A 22065-nucleotide genomic window follows, 5' to 3' on the forward strand; every position below is an offset into this window, starting at 1 on the left:
CTGTCGGGACACTCTACCTAGGTAGCTTGTTCCAGACTCCTTATATCATCAGCGTGAGACAGCTCAGGGCTGGGAATGAACAGAAAGAGGGTTCAAAGGCTATCCAAAGTAGACAGGGTTCATTAGTCAGCGTTGTCAGACGGCCTAGACCCATTCATGGCTTCGTAGTGTGCCTTTGCTGGCAGGTTGAGAAGAACTAAATTAAGCAACCCAGGGGAAGCCAGAGAAATGGGGGCAAGATGAATCACTGGATGCCTTGCTTTGTTGTTATTTGTATTTGCCATGACTCATAAGAATGGTTGCAGAAACCTTACAGAATCTTTGTAAAGACCTCCTCCTGATCTCACCATCTGAGTGCCTCAGATTTTGCTCTCCATGTGCCTCTCTTTCACCATGCAGAGCAGATACACATCCTTGCTCTCCTTCCTCGCCAGTCTTCTCCCACACCATTTCCCCATATTCCATTACAATTTTCCTATACATCAGCAACTGTGCTTGGATTAAATGTATTCATCCCTTTAAGTGGATATGCCACAATCTGTTAAGCAACTGGTGGGTATTTAATTATGCTATGAGTATTACTATAGTCAGAGCACTCCTACTTCCCTTTTAAAAAAAAAGAAAAACCTGGGAGGAATGAATTCACAACACTGGTATTAATAAAGTGAAAATGTGAATTTTTGGCTTCTTGTATTTCTTACCAAACTGTTTTTAGAATTGTATTTCCATTGACCCAGGCCCCAGTGGTTCCTGCCTATAATCCTAGTTACCCAGGAGGGGGAGATTTGAGAACTGTAACTTGAAGTCAGCCAGGACAAAAATAGTCTGTGAGATTCTGGTCTCCAATTAATCCCCCCAAAAGCTAGAAGTGCGCTATAGCTCAAGTGGTAAAGTGCTAGCCTTGGGCAGAAAAGCTAAGAAACAGCATCTAGGCCCTGAGTTCAAGCCCAAGTATTGGTGCATGTGTGTGTGTGTGTGTGTGTGTGTGTGCGCGCACGCGCGCGCACACACACACACACACACACACACACACACACGAACAGGTTCTGAATAATACCAGTTTATCTAGTGTCTGCACACACATTGTATTCCTTATTGTCTTTTTCTTACTAAGGGAGTTGCCATGTTATTAAAATTGGCATTGGAATCCTAGTGAGGCAGATAATCAAGACATCCTCCACAGGGCAGATCTGTGGCTTCCCAGTCCCTCCTCAAGGTGAAGGGGGTGCAGAAGGGAAGGAAGGATGGATGGAAGCCCTCTCTTGTACCCAGGGAGTCAGCAAAGGTGAGCTGGGGTTCCACAGGGAAGCCAACCTAGCACTGACACTCACTCCTTGGGGCCTCCTATCTCCCTCCCAACTTTGACAAACTAAGCATAGAAGTCAACTCACTTCTTGGGTGGGATGTGAGTGATGGCTTTTCTGGTGGGATTGGAGTTCTTAGGAAAGTGAGGCCCAGCCAAGCGGAGCAGAGAAACAAAGGAACATGTGTCATCGTTAACTGTCATATGTATTTCTTCCAAGGCCATGTGCTTTGATGACAGGACCAGAGATAGAGTAGAGCATTCTAAACAACCACCCCAATCAAATAGAAACTGTTCACTAGTTCAGCACGTGCAGCTCCTACCTTCTGTGACAGCGTTGTTATCAACCATTTATTTTCTTTATCTCTTTCTTCCTCCCTCGTGTCTGGGCAATTTAGAGATTAATCTGTGCTTTCCTGACCTCCTGTGTAGCTCACTATAAATTGCTTCAGTGCTAATCTCTTTTGTTCATTCAATAATTATTTGTGCAAAGGCCAAGAGTGCCCAGTGGGAGCCATGCTGCAGCTCAGCATGCATTTATCCGTGCTGACCTATATCGGTAAGAAATAACAGCAGCTTGGGAGCAAGGATTTTCTCCCATAGATAAGCGATCAATTTTTTTTTTTAGGATTTTTATTGACTTTTCAGTCTACAAAGGTTTGGTAGAAACAGCTTTACTAACTGGGGGGAGGGGGAGGGTCATTGAAACGTAGATGTGAGCACAGAGTTGCTCAGAGGGACAGAGTCCTAAAGACATGTAAAATAGAATAAAGCATTTGTCCTCTAAGTAGAGCAAAAGAGGCTTCTAAGCTATAGCCCCAGTGTTCAAACAACACACTAAGAAGGCCTTCCCACATGCCAGCACCCCTACTGGCTTAAGGTCTACTTTTCCTACAGTATGGGCAAATGTAGTCACCACTGTCTTTGCTATTACTTCTCCAGGCATTAAATCTTGCCTAGGATCTCCTGTATGCTAGGCCCTGTCTCCATGTATTTCATGTGATCCTCCAGAAAACCCCATGTGGTTTGTACGCTTACTACTCCCCGCTTATCGTTTAGAAAGCTAAGAGACAAGTTGTGGTGCTGAGGGGTAAAGGATGCCTGGTGTGTTAGGTCATCATCAATGTTTACCATGAGATGAGAGAATGACAGGAAGTCAAATAGAATATTAACACGCCTTTGTGCAGCTAAAACTAGGAATTCTGGCCACGGAAAAGGTGATGCTGTTTATCACAATAGTGAGAAACACTGTATTGTGTGCCAGGAACTTGTTATAGAAGCTTGCTCATAAATTTTTAATCTTCACATAGCCTCAGAAAGTTGCCATCTTTATCTTTTTGTCTTAATCAACAAAGTAGCTCAGAGTCTGTGGATGTTATTTAGCTTGTGTGTCTCAAGATGATGACTTCAGACCATATCTCACTAATGGACTAAAAGGTTAGTTTTGCACATTTGCCTAGTGCTGGGGCTTTGTTCATATGGCTTTTTCTGCTCTCATTTGACTTAAGAGATCTGGGGGTTGCTTTTGGGTCACCTTAGGACTTACCTCTGCTACTGGCTCAAAAGCAAATTTCTAAAGGACAAAAGGCTCTGAAAAGATAAGAAAATCATTGGAAAAGCTTTGTACCAGCTAAGCAGTTAGTTGTGTACAGATATAGCAACATGTGGCTACTCAGTATTTGAGATGTTGACGGGTTGCATAAGTGTGAAGGCACACACTGGACTTCAAAAGATTTATATTGATTACATATTGAAGCAATAATGTTTTGGCCACAATAAAATATATTATTAAAATAAAATAAACTTGGGCCTGGATTTTAGCCTAGTGGTAGAGTGCTTGCCTAGCATGCATGAGGACCCAGGTTCAATTCCTTGGTACCACATACATAGAAAAAAGCCAGAAATGGTGCTGAGGCTCAAGTGGTAGAGCTCTAGCCTTGAGAAAGCCCAAGGACAGTGCTCAGGCCCTGAGTTCATGGCCAAGGGCTCGCAAAAAAATAAAATAAAATAAACTGGATGTGGGTACACATTTGTAAACTGCAGCTATTAGGGATGTTGTGGTCTGAAGTGGACTCCAGTGAAAGTATGAGACTGAGAAACAAAACTAAAGCAAAAAGGATCAAATGGATCAAGGTTATGGCACAAGTGATTCAATTCTTGCCTAGCAAATGAACTAGCCTTGAGTTCAAGCTTACTTTACTATGAAAGTATGTATAGTAGAAAATAAACAAATATTACCTGTTTCTGCTAGGGGGTAAGGAGAGGGTAAGGGGAACAAAAACATGAAAAGGGTATCAAGGTTCGAGAAGTAATGTACCCATTACCTGACAAATGTAACTGTAATCCCTCTATACATTATCCTGATAATAAAATACAATTAGAAAAAAAACTATGGTTAAGTATAATCTGAACAATTTATTTACTTCGCTTAACTGTGTTTCATTGATTTTTATGATGTGTGTATGTACACATGCACATACATACACTGGTCCTGGGACTTGAACTTAGGGCCTAAGGACTGTTCTCAAACTTTTGTGCTCATGATTAATGCTCTCCAACTTGACCCACAGATACACTTCTTGTGGTTAGATCAAAGAGTCTTGTGGACTTTCCTACTGGAGCTGACTTCGAACAGAAATCTTCAGATTTCAGCCTCTAGAGTAGCTAGGTGTACAGGAGTGAGCCATTCGCACCAGGCCCCATTTTGTGGGTTTTAAAAAACTCATTGATATTAATCACCAAGCACAGAATATGGTGTGCATGCTGCAGATATGTAAGTGCAGTTTTTAAAAATTTTCTGTATATGTTGTACACAGGAGTCAAACCTGGGTCCCCTTGCATACCAGGCCTGCATACTCTACCACTAGGCAAAACAGCCCTCTCAGTAAGAGCAATTTTATCATGCAAGGTGGCATTATCAATGAATGAAGGACCTTAAGGTGGAGCTGGGACCCTGCTCATCAAATTTACCCTGACAAGTTCCCACACTGGTGTGGTGGCTCAAGCCTGTAATCCAAGCTACTCAGGAGGCTGAGATCTGAGGATCAAGGTTCAAAGGCAACCTGGGCACAAAAGGACCTGAGACTCTTATCTCCAGTTAACCTCTAGAAAATGGGAAGTGGGACTTGGTTCCAGGGTAGGGAGGTAGCCTTGAGCTGAAGAGCTCAGGGACAGCTCCCAGGCTGAGTTCAAGACCCATGACTCACAAAACAAAACAAAACAAAACAAAAAGAGGAAGGTCTTGTTGGGATGTAAGATGAGGGGAGTGGGAACCTATTTTCTACCAGGCTACTAAGTTTTTATTATTTTTCTAGTATTCTAACATCCTATTATAAACATGTTCAACTACGCTGAAACATTAACTTCCACAGTGGAATAATTTCCACGCATCCAACACCTCGACTGTTCAGTTAATTACTCTTTGTACTTTATCCGTCAACCCATCTTTGTTTTTTATGCATTGCAGAAGAAGTTCCAAAATTCATTTTCACTGTGAGACCAGAAATGAAGGTGCATACCTATAACACCAGCTACTTGGAATGTAGATGTTGGAGGACTGTGGCCAGGGGTAGCTCAAGTAAACTTAGTTTGAGATCCTACCTGAGAAGTGGAAAGAGTTGGGGCATAGCTCAAGTGGTAATACATTTGCCTCACAAGGGAGAAGTCCTATGTTCAATTCTTAGTAAAACATAGACACACACACACACACACACACACACACACACACACACACACTCAGAGTAACCACTATTAGTCAGTTTTCTGTGACAAAATACCTGAGCAAACAACATAAAGGAGAAAAGGCTCCTTTTGTCTCATGGTTCAGTTCACAGCTCAGTCCATGGTTGTCTGGCTCCATCACTTTGGCACTGAGGGAAAGCAGCGATAGGGATATGTAACAGTCCCTCATGGCAGCCAGAAAACAGAAAGAGACAGAGTATGGGGCTGGAATCATAACCTTCCTGGGCTTTCCTGACAAGGACCCAGTCTCTTAACTAGGTCCTCCCTTCTTAGTTTTCTCCAACTTGCCATAATCCTCCCAGGTGTAGCAACAATCCATTAATAAACCCATCAAGAGATCATCATCAACCAGTCACCTCTGGACAATGGTACTTTGTGGACTGATATTTCAACACAGGAGCCTTTGGGAAATATTATAGATCCAAAATAACAATAGTTTTAAAGTTAATAATTCAGTGGCATTTAGGATATCTGTGATGTTCCATAGCTATCATTTATATTTACTTCTGAAACATTTTCACTCCAAAATAAGATTCCTTACCAATTAGGAAGTCATTTCTCATTTCACTTCTTCAGGCTCTGGTCACTACCAATGTGCTGCCTTGCTTCCATGGACTTACTTATTCTGAAAATTTCATATAGACAGAATCATACAATAGGAGATATTTTGTGAGGGCTTTCTTGGCATGTTTCATGGTACATCTACTTTATAGTATGTGACAATACTTTGAAGGAAGGATAATTCCTCATTGTAAAGGTAGGGTACAATTTGTAAATCTACTCATCTGTTGATGGACATGAGGTTATTTTAGCCTTTTGTCTACTGTGTATTTTGAGCATTTGTATAGAGAGATTTATTTAAGAACTTGTTTGCAGCTTCACTGGGTCTATGCCTAAGAATGCCTGGTGTCCTCTGACGCTCATGAGTCCCAGCTGGCAGAAATCAGACAGGGCACCCTCGGGGTGCTCTAATGGGTTCTAATGGGAGCTAAGTACAACAGGTTTGGGTTGGAGAGAAGTTGCCAGAAATGCATGGGAGTGGAAGCTTCTGGAACAGACATTGACAGCTGGCGTGGGACTTCAGAGAGTTGCCCCAGCTCTACTAGCCTGAGAAAACAGAAGAAATTCCAACTATTGCATGATATCATCTTTGCCATAAAAGCATTTGTTTTTAAACTATGGCTTTAATTGCTGTTCCACTGGCTCCTATTTCTTTGTTCCCCAAGAAAAAATGGAATCTTTGAAATTCCCATGAAAGCATGTTCAATTGCCATTCCTGTTCCAACTTCCAGACAGAATTATCCCTAATAATGAAAACAAATCTGTTATTGACAAAGCATACATGAATGTTGCTTTTGGAGAATCAGCAAGGCAGAAGCAACATGGAGTCGCAGGAACAGGAAAAGCCACATAGTGCACAAGCATGCCAAGAGCCCATCACACATTCCTACAGTACTTTGGCATGTGGCAGAGCAGTTCACAATAGCCCTAAGAGACAAGCAGAGGGGTGCAGGCAGGTCTTGACTGAGGATGAAGCACTCTGAATTATAAAGAGTTGGAAGGATTGAGGACGTAGGTCAGTGGTTTAGAGGATGCTTAGTATGTGCAGGGTGCTGGATTTTGTCCTCAGTACTATAATAAAGGAAGGAGGATATAGGGTGTTTATTCAAGACCACAGAACAAGGCTAAAAACTCAAGCCTAAAAGGATAAAAACCTAGGACTCAAGCCCAGTACTAGTGTTAGTATTGAGAAATAAATAATGGCTATACCAGGTAGTGGGGAAATTAGATGTTGGAGTCACTTAGAACTGGAGTTGGGCTCTTGGAATTGTGACGATCATTGACAAGTCATCAAAGCAGGCCCTTCAGCACTCCATTTTCAATTTCCTTCTCGGTGTCACGGAGCTAATAGTACTTAACTCCCAAGATGACTGTGCAGATAAATGAAGTCATGAATGTGAACTGCCTTGCATACTGGTAGTTGCAGGTGTTAAAATTTTTGTATCCATATTAGAGCACACTAGCAGATTCTAGAAAAAGCTTCTTCAAGTCTTGCTCATTTTTTTTCTTCAGAGTATCCTAAACTGCACCTTCTTGAGCAGCAAGCAGAGCTCTTCCAAATGAGAAGATATTGTCCCTGACATTAGAACAATGGGGTTCCTTTGAGATGAGGGCACAGCAGTCAGAGGGTACAAAGAATAGATGTTCATTGCTTGATTGGGATAAACATTCATTTGTACATACAGCTGTCAGGAAGCAAAACCTGATCAAAGGCCCATTAGTCACAAGGCTGGCTCTAGGAAGGGCCACTTAGTTAAGGCTGTGAATTCAACATGAAAGGAAAAGAGGGGGCTGGAACACTGAGGCCTAGAACATTGTGCATTAGTGATTATTTTGGTCCTAGTTCAGCAGCAAGCTTTTTCTAGCAGAGATTAACCCAGATCCTAAAGGCTGACATATCAAGTGTGGATGGCAGGCAGGGGGAGTGGTGGCTTTTAATCTCCTTGTTGCTTTTCTGAATGGGGCAAACTTGAGGAGAGTAAAAAGTAGAAATGTCTTGATAAATTCTGCAAAAAATGAAAATACTCGAAGTAAAAACTAAATATCTTCTGGCATTCCAGGGCAGAACAGAATGACTTGCCCTTGGGCTCTATCTATCTCTGCCACACTTTCCTAGATTTTTGCAAAGGTCATTTGTTTTGAAGCTCTGCCAGGGTCGTGCCATACACAGATGTTCCAATAGCACTCATTGTTTAATATGGAATTCTCATCTGTGACAATCATAATTAATGATAATATTTATATAATTATGTTCTATGACCAGTGTGAGCCACAAATTAACAAGCATTTGCTCAACACCCACACAGCACCAGATGCTGCTGCCACAATGAGGAATTGCAGAAGTTCATGGAAACACAAACTATTTCTCTCTCTTTTTTTAACATTTGTAAGCACATTTGCATGGAACAGGCTCTCATCACAATTGGATAATCTGCTAGCTGAATGAATAAATCGGCAATGTATTGTCAAATTGTCTTTAATATGTGGTAAAGATAGAGTTGCCATTTTCCTCTAATTGTCCTCTGAATATCAAGGATGGGGAAACCACATGGGAACAGCAGTAGACAATGGTAGACAATGACTAAGAACAACTACTAAATTCATATGGCTAGCCAGCCGCTGGTGCTCATGCCTGTAATCTTAGCTACTCAGGAGGTTGAAATATGAGGATCATGGTTCAAAACAGCTTGGGCCGTTTTTAAAAGTCCATGAGACTATTAAAAGCAGATAGGTGGCTCAAGTGGTAGGAACAATGTTATCCTTGAGCAAAAAGGCTCAGGGACAACTCAAGGCCCTGAGTTCAAGCCCTAGGACCAGCACACACACACACACACACACACACACACACACACACACACACACACAAATTCATATTGCTGCCTTTAGTTGCTATCTGCTGCCTAGCTGACTATCCTTCAAACCAAGTTTTTGGTATCTTTAGGATTAAAGTTCTCCATCTGTAACTTGATGGTAGCAACAATAATTTCCACTATAGAGTATCGTTACAAAGACTAAACAAAGTAATGTTTGTAATGTGATTATGACAGTATTGGCACAAGGCAATAAAATATTATAAACCTAAGTGGTGACTCATGCTTATAATCCCAACTACTTAGGAGGCAGAGATCCAGAGAATGATGGTTTGAGGCCAGCCTGGGCAAAACACCATTCAACAGAAAAACTGGGTGTGATGGCCTATACACCTGTAATCCTAGCTATGTAGGAGATGCAGAAGAATCATGGTCTGAGGCCAGCCCTAAGCAAAGTGTTTAATCCTCACTGAAAAGTAATTGAAACAAAGAAACAAAAACAAACTAAAGGGGCTAAAATGTGGCTTAAGTGGTAAAGCACCTGCCTAGCAAACAAACACGGTACCCTGGTATACCTTGTACCATAAAAGCTCAATTATAACTATCATAATTGTAGAAAATACATAATTTAGCAGGAAAAAATATCAAGAAGGCACCAAGAAATTAAAACCCTTTTGAGTAAACACAGAGAGGTAACACTTCTATCTGTCACCAGCCTGCCACCTTTTACTGAAACAAGAATCACACTAGGTCCAAGAAAAGGATTTGCTTTCTGAGATACTTTAAGGTGGCAACTCTAAAGTCAATGGAAATGAAATGACCTTTTGCTAAGACTTTCCATTGCTGTGGCATTACTTTGATTTCAACATGAAAAATTCATTCACTCAACCAAGCTGTCCTTTGTTGTTCACTGCAGGTAGATAATACTGGAGGAAGACTGAACTTTGCTCTCTGCTTTGCAGGCCTTAGTCTTGAATTAGGATGGTGATTTTTCTAAAGCACATGGCTAATCATTCAAATTTTCAATTTACCCACTGAAGATAATGGTCACTTAGGATTCAGCTTCACCCTTGCTTTCTTTTTCTTCCCATTGTATTTCTCTCATTGTATTAGTGTCTGAACCCAGAGCCTTGTGCTACTTGGTAGCAAGATGCTCATCTGCTCTGCCTCACCTCCAGTCCTTTTTGAGGTGGTTATATTTGAGATTGAGTCTTGCTTCCTGCTTAGGCATGTGTCTATACTAAAATCTACTTGTTTACTGTCCCCACCACAGCCAGGATAACAGACAATGCACCACTACGTAGAGTGTCTTCTTTGGAGATGATGTTTCATGCACTCTTCTGCCTATACTGTGTGGAGCTACAGTCCCCCAATCCAGCCCTCTCCATGGCTAGGATGATAGATTTGTGCCACCATGCTTAGGTATTTATGGAGAAAGGGTCATTCATGTATGAATGGGCTGGCTCCATCTACTAGGCCTCCTAATTTCAGCCTCCCAAGTAGGTAGAATTATAGGTGCAAGCTGCCTCTTCTCCCTCTGATGATCTGATCTTCTCTTGATGAATAAAGGAACAGAGAGCTTGGGGGCTGAAGAGCCTAGAGGTCTTTCATGATCAAACATCACCACTTCACCATAACAGGGAAATGTAGCTATCCCAAGGGCCTGTTCTAAACCTATCGTCCCACACTCTCAAACCCTAGACTGCTTACTACCTTTCTCATAAGTGTCCTTGCTCTTCTCTTCATTCTATCCCTTACAGGTCCCTACCTACATGTGGTTGTTTTGTTTTCTTTGTATTTTTTGAAGTGGTCTCTTAGTATGCACTATTTGTTTAAAAACAACAACAAAAACAACTCCTTTATCTTTTTCTTTGGATAGATCACAAATTATCTGAATGTTGATAAGCCTTTTAATATGCCTCTCTCCCTCTCTCTCTCTCTCTCTCTCTCTCTCTCTCTCTCTCTCTCTCTCTCCCTCCCTCCCTCCCTCCCTCCCTCCATCCCTCCCTCCCTCCCCCTCTCTCTCTCTCTCTCCTCCCTCCCTCCCTCCCTCCCTCCCTCCCTCCCCCTCTCTCTCTCCCTCCCTCCCCCTCTCTCTCTCTCTCTCTCTCTCTCTCTCTCTCTCTCTCTCTCTCTCTCTCTCTCTCTCTCTCATATTCCTCTTGTTCTAGGGCATAAATGAGCTGGTAATGACAGATGTGCTTTCTCTTGTAACTTGAAGTGTTTACTATTATTTGGCAAACCCCTTGGTGAGTGTTTCCTGTTCTTGGTCCACAGCTAAGAGATATAGATTGTGACTCATTAACTGTAAGTCAAGTACACTGCCTGAATAAATCATCTTGTTTAAGTCTTATAACCACCTTCAAGAAGTAGTCATTCTATCTTGTAGAAAAATTTGAATTTTTGTGTTTTACTGTGTTGGTAGGATAAATTTTATTACAGTTATTCTTCTGAAGAATACTAACATTTTAAGCAGAAAATAAATTTTCTTAGACTAAAATTGTACTTTCTTACTTGTGGTGGATTGCAGCTTAAATTTCAGTTTAATTCTTTTTCTAAGAGGAAGGTTCATATGTGTGGGATCAGGGATCAATCAGAGGCCATGCAGAATAGATCCACAGAAGTTCTGGATCCTTACTCTACTGAAGAGGGAAGTGCTTCCTTCTCCACTCTTTTTTTTTTCTTCAAAATATGAAATAATCAATTTTATTAGTTTAGCTCATTTACTAACACATTAAAATATGAAAAAAGGTAAAACAGTTAAAAAGTCACAATCTCATATTACTAAGACATGTAGCAGTTGTTACAATGAATTGTAGAATGGACCCCAAGATTTAACGCAAAAGCACTGTACACACAAGTTTCAGGCTTCTAACTTCACTGAGTCCGGTACAGAACGCGTTTCTTTATATTCCTCGGTTTCTTCCAAGTCTTTCTCACTTTCTAATATCTGCTGAAGATCGGTATATGCAGCTTCTAACCTGCGTTGGCAATCTGGGATCATCATTCGAGATTCTTGAAGGATTTCTGCCTTGCTTCTTAATGGCATAATTTTCACCATCTTCAGCTTTCATCTTTTCAATCTTTTCTTCATGCTGTTTTGCTTCTTTTTCATACATTACTTTTTCTTTGACCAATCGCTCCACCACGCCGGTCTTGATCTTGATCTGCCTCACACGAGGGTCGGCCATGGTCTCAGCAGCGCGCGGGAAGGAGGGGCAAGGAGCTGAAGTCACAGGGGAGGCATCAGCAGATCCCCTCTCCACTCTTTATAACTATGTCAGTACTGAGCTGTGTCTCTGATTCTTTAGCCTGGGAAGATGGCAAGTCTTCTCTTATTCTATCCATTCCCTTGACAAAATTGCAACTCAGCAGAGACCTCAACCACTGGGCAATTCCTCTTCCAAGTCTTAGCTCCCATCTATAATCCACCTGCTTTTGTTGGCTTTCCAGAGTCTATGGTATACTTTCTCTCTTCTTTAATTTGCCCAGAGTTCTTAGCTGTTTTGTGGATGTCAGCCTGCTGAGCACTTTCTCTACCATACTGGATGAATAATTCTGGAAATTCTCATTAAATGAATAATATTGTTATCACTATTTCCATAATCAGTCCCTCTCTGAGAGTCACAGGACCAGACACTCTTGGAAGGCATGACAGAGCTGACAGACCATGAATACCAGGTACCTTTCTGTAAAAAGCATTTCATCCCTAGGCAGTTGCTCTCTCCAGAGCTGTATGGGGCATAACGCTTCTTGAGTCTCTGGGTATATGTGGGGAAAGGTTCATGAGCAAGACACAGCTGGGAATGGTTCATTTTACTTTATCCCCATTTCCCACAAACAATGCGCAGTGAGCACTCTGGAAACAGGATCTTGTTGAATGAAGTACACAACACAAGTAAGATGGAATGGGGTGGATATTAGTGTGCCTGAAGAGGCAGAAGCTCCCTATCCAAGTTCCTTGTGGTTTGGGGGAGGGTCACAACAGCAACTGCTGACAGAGCCTGCAGTCTCTCTGTGAAACAGACACCATGAAACATGGTTCTCATGAAGAATATGGGGCCATAAGTAGCAATGACATCTGAGGATGTTCTCTGTGCTAAGGGGCATGGGAAATGAGTACTATTTAAGATGCAAGTGCTAGGGCTGGACATGACAGGTTTTGTCTAAAATCCACTAAATCTCCACTTTGGAGGTGGAGATATGGAGGGTCATTGTTCAGGGTCCAGCCAGGCAGTGTAATGAGACTATCATCTGAGTAAATCATGTGCAGTACTCACATCTCTGATCCAAGCTACATACAGAAGAAGAGAGAGGTAGGAAGATTTTTGTCTGGAATTGGTCCTGGGGAAAAAATGCAAGACTGTATCCAGAAAAAAAATAATTAAAGCTAAAAAGGTTTGGAAAGCATGGCTCAAGTGGTAGAGCATCATCCTAACAAGAATGAAATTATTATTTAAAACTCCAGTACTACAAGACAAACACAAATGAACAGAAACACATTCCTTAAATGCCTCTACATCTGCAGAAAATTACATCCGTTTTTTTATTAAAGAATTTATTAACATTGATTTTTGCAACACATTTCAAATGACATGTTTAACAAACAAATATTCAAGAAGGGAATCAATATACACTTGGATTTTAGAACATAATTAAAATTAAGCTGGGGGTTTGTATGTCATAGATATATACTAATCTATATAATAAAACATTATGTGTATAGAGTCATAATTTTTTATGTCTATGTAGTTGTGTTTATAGTTCCAATACCATGTCCATAGCATTGGGTATGTGAATAATGCATCCTCACTCTTGTACTATTTGGATCTAATAGCCACATATTAAGGATGTCATGCGCCTTTTGTTCCTTTGGTCTTTACTTGTCTCACTCAACATGATTTGCTCTAGATTCATCTACTCCCTTGCAAATGCCATTATTTTATCTTGTCTTTTGGCTATGTAGAATTCCATTGTATTTATATATATATATATATATATATCACATTTTCTGTATCCATTCATCTGTAGTAGGGCATCTGGGTTGTTTCCATTGCTTGGCTATTGTGTATTATACCAGTTTTTAAATATAGACATGCTCTTCCTACTGTGCTGGCCCCAACAGCTCAACAGCAGTTGCTTAGAACCAGAAGCCATGTCATTCCATATCCAGGAAGAAATGGAAAGAGCAAATCACCTCAGAAAGAAGAGGAGGGGAGAATGAAAAATGAAACTGAAGAATAGTCATTGTCTATGATTTCAATAACCAAGGTTGATGGAGAAAAGAAAAACAGGAAAGACAAAAAGAAGCTGCCTGCTCTAGGTAGATGGGAAGTTAAGGGAATTTATAGTTCTGAGGATGAAGTGGGCTGTGCATCAGAATATAACGAGCAGTAGCTTTGTCCTTGTATCTCCTATATACCCTGAACTCGGAGTCTAGGTTCTCTAAAGATTGGCATTTGAGCCATAGTATCCAAACCTCTGTAGCTCAAGAAGCATCCTCAAAAGGCTAAGAGGAAAGTAAGACATTAGTAAAGCCAATTTACAACATATAGATTAAAAGAAATATGTCAATAAATTAAGTAAGCCAGTGGAAATGGACAATTCAACAACAAGTCACAAAAGCGGATATGTTAAGTGGTTAAGAAGAAAATTGGTTGAATTTCTCAGGAGTTGATGGTAAAGGAAACTAAAACAAGAAAACTCTTGTTGTGGCCTATATTACTGGCAAAAAGATTTTAAGTATTTGTATTGCTTTGGGGTTGGAGAGAAAAAGATTTTCATTTTATGGTGCTGAGATCCATAGATGGATACACATTTTTCTCAAAGCCAACCACAGTACCTGACAAGAACTTACATGTGTTTATTCTTTATCAAATGATTTCATTTGGAGAAATCTATCCTACATTATCCCAAGTAAAGAAAGAAACATGTAAAAGAGTTTTTCATATAAAAGAGTTTGCTATATTACTAATAATTGAGAAACAAGAAATTACGTAAATGAACTGTAGTAAAAGAATTCTCAAGAAACCATGGATCCACAAGAAAAAGTGATATATATATATATACATACATACATATATACAATGGAATTCTATGCTACCCATCAAAGAACAACATCACCCCACTCCTAAGGAAATGAAAAGACTTAGAAAAAAATCACGTTAAGTAAACTAAGCCAGACCCAAAGAAACACAGACTCCATAATTTCCCTCATTTGTAATAATTAGTATGGGTGGTCTTAGGAGAGGATCACAATAGCTCAGCAGCTATGGATATATGGCTACATAAGATGAGGCTAAGTGAAATGAACTCTAAGTCATGGAAACGAGAGGTTTTTCTTAGTTGTTTTTAATGTACTGTGTGAAATCGCTTTTTTTTGTTGTTGTTGTTTTCTTTTCATCCTTTAGTTTATCCCTTGTTGTCACTGTATTTGATTTTGGTACTCTGTGTCTTGTATATATGTTTATCTGATTTGGGAAAGGGAAGGGGAACAACAAAATGGTGAAACAAAGGACAAAGGGTGAATCAATGTGACAGTGATACTCACAAGGCAGTATGCTGGAAATGAATTTTATAACTTGGGGGGTGTGGGGGGAAAAGTGGGAGAAAATGAGGGAAGATGGTAAAAATGTTCATTAAGATATGTACTCATTACCTTATGTATGCAATACCTCTATACATCACCTTGACAATAACATTAAATTAAAAGAAAGAAATCATGGATCCACCATGTCCTTTGGGGTTCAAAAATATTAAACAGTTATTAAAAAGAGAGAGGTCTGTGTATGACTGAGAACTGGTGCTTGATAATCATGCAGTGGCATGAGCAAGTTGCTTAAGTTTTCATGTGGTAGGTACCATTCGCAGAACTTCTCAGTATTAACTTGCCCCGGCAATCTGCCTTATGTCACTTATGCTCTAAGTGTTAGCTCCTAGCTGAGTCCTTCCCTAAGTGATGTCCTCTGCCCAAGGAAGCTGTCTCCTCCAACTTCATTCTGCAGGAGCTGAGGGGCCATCACAGCACCCATACTCCACACCTGAATACACCCAAGCCTTTTTGGTAACTACATCCCCATTCCACCTCTCCCTCTCCAATGTGCTTCTTTCACTTCTGCCTGGGCCCAGGTCTTAGACCTTGTCCCAACTGACCTTTACTTTACCCTACAGTCTATCCTTGATAGCTGGAAGGTGGAGAGTTGAGGGGGAATAAAGAACAGTGTTTTAGCTTAACATATAGATAGATAGATGAGATACATAGATACATACATACATATGTACATACATACATACATACACATATATAGGAATATTTATTCACATATTGGAATATATACTACATAATAATATATGTTGTATATATTGCTATTTGAGAATATGTAGATTCATTCCCCCAAAAATCAATACAAAAACTTTTTTTCATGAAACATGAAAGCATAAAACCAGTTAGTGTTGCTATTATTCTGTAACCAACATAGAATAATAAAATTGAATTCTGTAAATTAGGCTGAAAGTTTGTGTCCTGAAAGGAAATACCATGGCTTTCAATTATTTCCTGGATCTAAGAAAAATGCAGTGCCTTTCTGCTGTTCCCAGATTTTCCCTCCTCTTAATAGAACCATTTTGTTTTCCTCTTGCTTATCCAAGTTTTATTTGAAAAATGTGATTTTTTTGTCTCTCCAACGGCTCTCTTGTAAGAAGCTAAAGGAAGCTTATTGCATTTACTTTTAAATCTGTGTCACAAAGAACATAAGATACCCCAGTATGTGAGAATTCTGATGCATTATACAAAAGCAAACAAAAAAGCTGTGCATTTAGATCATTGACAAAGAAAGATTTGCTGATGGAAAGGAGACTGATTGATTGATTTCTTATTTAGAACAGGAACACAGTAATTTTCAGGTCTCTATTTTACTTGGTGCCCAGTTGGTACATGCATTCTCTGTCCATTTATTCATTCTTCAAAAGTGGACAAGACCAGGCACCAGTGGCTCATGCCTGTAGTCCTAGCTTCTCAGGAAGCTGGAGGATTACAATTCAGAGTCAGCTGGGAAAGAAAATTCCACAAGATTCCATCTTCAGCAAAAGAGCAAGGCTGGAGGCATGACTCTAGTGGTAGGGCACCAGCCCAGCAAGCATCAGTCCCTTAGCTCAAACCCCAGCACTACCAAAACCAAAATAAAAAATAAAATAGAAAGTAGCGTTTGGAAAAAGTGTTAGCTTGATTACAATTCCACAAAACAAGAGAGTTATTCCTTGGATTTTATTAAGATGTCATTTAGTGAACCTGTTCAGCATTGAAATGACCTGTATCTTACCTGTAACAAAGAATGCTGCAAGATTTTGATAAAACTGAGATTATGTGAGTCACTCCAGCCAACAGAAAAATACTACAGGAGAGTATTCTTTCCTGAGTGATCACAGCATTTGTTCTATACCACAAGGAGCCGTCAAGGCTCAATATTAAAAGTGTGTTGAACTGCTAATGATAAGAGTAATATTTGACTGTTGAATAAAATTTGGGTGAGGGATAAGATTCTGAACTGACAGAGAGCTGAGGTTACCCATGTAAATAGCACTGCAGGAAAACTAAACAGGCATTCTGAATGGATAATTGAGTATGCAAGTGAAACCCAAATGCATCAGAGAGAGGATTTATACATCATCTGGGCTCTGTAAAGACCACAAAACAAAATGCAGAGACTGAGACCTGTGGGCTAGATAACTGATTTCTCTCCTTTCCAGCCTATGTTGAGCACCTACTACATGTCAGATACAAAGAACTTCACACAAATTAAGGCAAACCATTCTTTACAATTCCAGAAATCATTTTCCTACATACTTCTTTATATTATTTTTCCATAATCAGATCTTTTAAGAAGTGAGGAGTTCAGAGGAGAGGAGTAAAAATGTAAGTTCAATGTCATTTCTAATGTAGCTACTCAACTAAAACCTTTATAGCCTCGAAATCATTCTTTCGGCAGAGGATCTGCTCTGAGATCAACAAAATCATCATGTCCATGCAGAGATGTGTGTATTGTTTTTAGTTGCTTTAGTATCTGACTTTAAGCCCAATATAAAAGTGGGAGCTGCCTGGTTCTAAGAAGAAAGAGGTATCCAGGGGGTAGGTGCTACAATTCTAACAGGAAAGTCAAAGCAGTGGGGAGGGGGACAATACAAAGAAATCCCAATGGAATATTTTGAACTCAAACTCTTTTCAGAAATAATGTGGGTCCTTGTTTGGGGGAAGTTAGGTATAATGACTGCTTGCCTATGCTTGAATAGTTCTTGCAACACAAATGGCACACTCTGTTGAAAGGACACCAGCTGGTTTAAAGAAAGCATTCAAATTCAAGTGTCCTAGGGAAGGTGCCATGAAAAGGGGAAGCAGGAAGGGATTCTACTTCAGGAATCCCAGAAGCTACATGGAAGAAGTCCTCAAATACTAATTTCAAGTATATCAAATAGCCTTGTAGGAATTTAGGCTCTAGCATCAGAACCTGTAAAGAATCCAGAGAATCATAGTTTCAAAGTCTTCCAAAGAATGACAACGTTGACTGAAATCTCTAAAACTATAACTATTTTAAAGTAAATCCCATTCCAAGGCCTGTTTTGGTGAGGTTTTCATCAATGGGAGGCCCAAGCAAGACAATGTTCCCCACTGTCAATGGTGAGCATGGAAATCAAGAGGAGGAGTGCAGCACGTGGGGGTTGTCATGGCAACCAAGGACCAGTACGGAAGATGGTGTTAATGGAACAGAACTTCCTTCCTTCTTTCTTTTTCTTTTGTTTCAATTTGCCATTTATAGCAAAACCAGGAGAGTTCAGAGAATATAGATCAGGCTGTACCTATAAAGTAGGGTGTGTGTGTGTGTGTGTCTGTGTGTGTGTGTGTGTGTGTGTGTGTGTGTGTGTATTTTCTTAACACTTCTCCCCTGGCTTTGCTGCAGCTCCAAGAAATTGTGGAGAACTCTTATAGTTCTAGGATGCCTTTGAATCTCATTTTATAGACTACGAATATCAAGCTGGGCTCCAGACATTTCCCTGTTCTGACCAGTTAACAGTATTTATTTGGGAAATTTATAGGAAAAGGTGGGGATATTTTTAAAAATTGATCCTATCACCAACTGTTTTTAGCTTTGATAAAATATATCATAAACTATTCTTACCCTCTCCTTTTCTCTTCTTGGATCTTCCTTTGGCTTTCTGAGACTTTACTTCTATACCTGGTGAAGGATATTTAGAAGGCGACAGAATGAAGTGTTACTAGCTCTGTATGCCCTGGGAGTCTGAAGTCTTAGGCTAGTTCTTGAATTCAAGCTAATTTGCTGATTTTGACAAGTGTGCCTGAATTTCAGTTTTCCTGCGTTCATAAGTGCTAGCCTGTCATGACAGAAGTCTAAGCTCAGTTCGAACTTTGACATAATTTATATCTTCGATTGTGGCTAGATCTCTTCTCTCAGTCTTTTTAACCCCAACTGGTATCAGTATTGAGTTGTTAACACACTTAAAAAATATCTGTCAAGTTCCTGGGATGATCTAGGTCATCTATGGTTAGGTTGTATTCATTGTCTTGTAGTGGCCGGAGGTGGGGGGTGAAGGGGATGGGGGGGTGGGTGTTACTTGTAATCACTGCACTTAGCAGGATTGTAAGTTTGAAGCCAGTCTGAGTTAAACAGAGAGGTTCTGTCTCAAAATAAACAAAAATAAATTTACAAACAGAAACAAATAAATAACAACATATATAGGTACATCCTAATCCTGTGAGCCTGTGAATATGCCTTGCAATGACCTATGCAGACCTAAGATGAAGTGCTGGAGGTGAGGCTGTCTTAGAATATCTGAATAGGCCCTAAATCCTGTGACAAGTGACATTATAAGAAATAGAAGAAAAGACTACAGAGGAGAAGAACATACTAGGAACTGGAGCAGAGATTAGAGCACTGTACTAGTCCCTCCTCCCCCGCCATCCATAGAACACCTGGAGCCACCAGAAGCTGGAAGAGGCAAGGAAGGATGTTCCTCTAGAGCCTTCCGGAAGATGGTGAGCTTGCTGTCACCCTGATTTCAAACTTCTGGCTTCCCGAATGTGAAATAACAAATTCTTGTTTTTTAAGCTTCCAAATTTGTTATAGTGGCTTTAGGAATGCATTTGGGCTGGAGCCAACCAGCTGGCAGCTTACTGTTCTTCTTTAGTGGGGTACTCCCAGGACCTTTGTGAAGCAACACTACCATTTGGTCCTGCTCAGAGCTCCTGCTGAGGATACAATCCAAGATGGATAGCTCTTGGATTACCACAATCTCTGTCATGTGACAATGCTGTTCTTGGAACAGCTGGTCTACCAGGAGGAACTACGTGACCTCAGTATGTAAGCAGGTTATAAGTGAGAAAACTGTATTCAGTTTCTCCCTTTCGAGAGTGTACATGTGAGATACAAAAACAGAGATGTTAGTTGTTCAAAGATTTTAAAGAAGGCAAAGACTTATATAGTATTCATGGAGGAAATAGAATTGTGAGCCATTAGAACTGTAAATAAGTTTATTCATTGTATTATGTATGTACATATTTATTTATCTTGCTCATATTGGGCTTGAACTCAGGGCCTTATAATCTTGCTTATCTGTTTCTGACTCAAGAGTAGCACTTGAGCGATAGTTCCACTCTGGCTTTTTGCTGGTTAACTGAATATCAGAGTTTTATGGATTTTTCTGACCAAGGTGGCTTTGAACCACAATCCTCAGGTTTCAGTCTCCTAAATAGCTAGGATTATAGGTGTGCACCACCATAGCTTGGTGAAACACTATACTTAGGAAAAAAATCTGCTTAAGGGAGGTTAGAGGTGTAGCTCAAATGGAAGACTTCCAGCCAGTGAGAAAAAGCATCAGGTACCAAGTTCATGTCCTGGTTTTGGAGGGGGGAAATTAGCTTACAATGGGACATGGTTTTATCTTCCCCTAGGAAAAATGGCTGTAGTCTTGGAGTTCATATTGCAAATGACTTTTTGCCATTCTCCCCATTTGACAGCACATTTTCAAGTTTCTCCCTTTAAGGTTTTAATCAGCAAGGGGACTTCATTTCAACACTTCTCCTATGTTGAGAGTGTTCATTTATGTCCTGGGCAGCAGGCGTGGCTCCCTGAAGCAGTGATCGACATGGGACCTACCCACACTGACCTTTCCCCTCCTCTACTGGGAAAATGTGCACACTGTACTAGGGAAGCTTCATAAAAAGCTACAAAGACTTCTAATATATGACTACCTGTTCTAGGTAGTGCCTGGTTCACGCTGTTCCTGTATGCTGATTAATAGAGTAATGACATAATACTACTATTTCTTGAACTTGAGCAAAATATCAAGTACTACACTGAGAAATTAGCATAATTATCTCTAATCTTCATGAGAATTCTGTCAGGGAGATATTATCTCCCTTTTAGGTACAGTTAACATTTATCTGACAGGAAGCTTTGATGATGGCAGATACTGGGTCTAAAATGGCACATAAGAAACTCTTGTGTTGGCTGTTGCTGCGGCTTTTGCCACTGATGAGAGACAAGCCTAAAAAATTAAGCTATTTCTCCCAGGGTCATGCAGATGTCATCGACAAAGCCAGGGTTTAATCCTGATCTGACTGACCCTGTGTTTGTGCAGTGTTTGATCACAACCTGGGCTCATGATGGGGAGTGCTTGCAACTGCTATGCCTTAGCTGTGGTTAAATCCAGTGATACCTGGCTTCCAGACAGGCTGGGGTTCCAACATCTGGGTAACACCTGTCAGTCCTGTGACAGCCCAATGAACCTTGCCTTCCTTTCCCTATGGCTCCCTTTGCTGTTCAGTACTGTGTAGCCCCCTTGAAAACCCAGCCAGTCCACTGCACTAGCTGGTGATAGCTGGTTCTACATTCAGTTCAAGAAAACCCTCAATGGGGGGCCTTTAACCCATTTGTTCATCTTGGGTTTTACTGAAACACCTCTCCTAGCAACTCCCTTCAGGGCTGTTTTTTGTTTTTGCATGTGTTTTTAATATTTTGCCAGACAGCCCACTAAGTCTTCTAGGCCAGATATTGGCAAACCACAGCCACACACAGGTCTAACCTGCTTGTTTATACAAATAAAGTTTTATTGGAACAGCCACAGTCATTAACATGTATATTATCTGTGGCTGCTCTAGTACTTAACAGGAGAGTTGAATAATTGCAACAAAATGTGTACAGCCTGGGAAAGCCCTTTGCAGACTACTGGATCGGTTCTAGTGCTGGCTGCTCTGGCCTGGCTTACAGCCAGCTACTTGTGGCTCTCTTTAGAAAGAAGGATGCTTAGCATAAGCATCCTGATTTGGACCATAGACACCCTTCTGAGTGAAAGGGGAAAAACCACCTTCCTGGACAATGTGAGAAGTCTGTGTATGTACAGAGGAGGACGTTTTCAAAAGAAAGCCAAGTTCTTGCTTTTTTTTTTCCTAGGGAAAAAATAGGTCACTCCTCTATTTACTTGCAGAAATTTGCTTTTTATCAAATCAGCAATATATTACATTCTTTCATCTTTGTGCATATAGATCTCCACTAACCTTATTAATGGTCACATAATACTCCACTATACAACACCCCACAATGCAATGCTCTCCTACTGGTAGACACTTATATCACATATGCT

At 40.4% G+C, this 22065-nt stretch overlaps 1 long non-coding RNA gene and 1 pseudogene across 3 annotated transcripts in view; one reads left to right on the forward strand and one right to left on the reverse strand.

Annotated features, from left to right (window-relative positions):
- The window catches only part of LOC150051893 (uncharacterized), a 52417-nt gene that overhangs the window by 5849 nt on the left and 24503 nt on the right, over nt 1-22065 (forward strand). The window lies entirely within an intron of this gene.
- Nucleotides 11227-11648, reverse strand: LOC150051894 (tubulin-specific chaperone A pseudogene; annotated as a pseudogene).

This window comes from Megascapheus bottae, chromosome 17 (assembly GCF_031878675.1).
Source record: "Megascapheus bottae isolate mThoBot1 chromosome 17, mThoBot2.hap1, whole genome shotgun sequence".
In the NCBI taxonomy this organism is placed as follows: domain Eukaryota; kingdom Metazoa; phylum Chordata; class Mammalia; order Rodentia; family Geomyidae; genus Megascapheus; species Megascapheus bottae.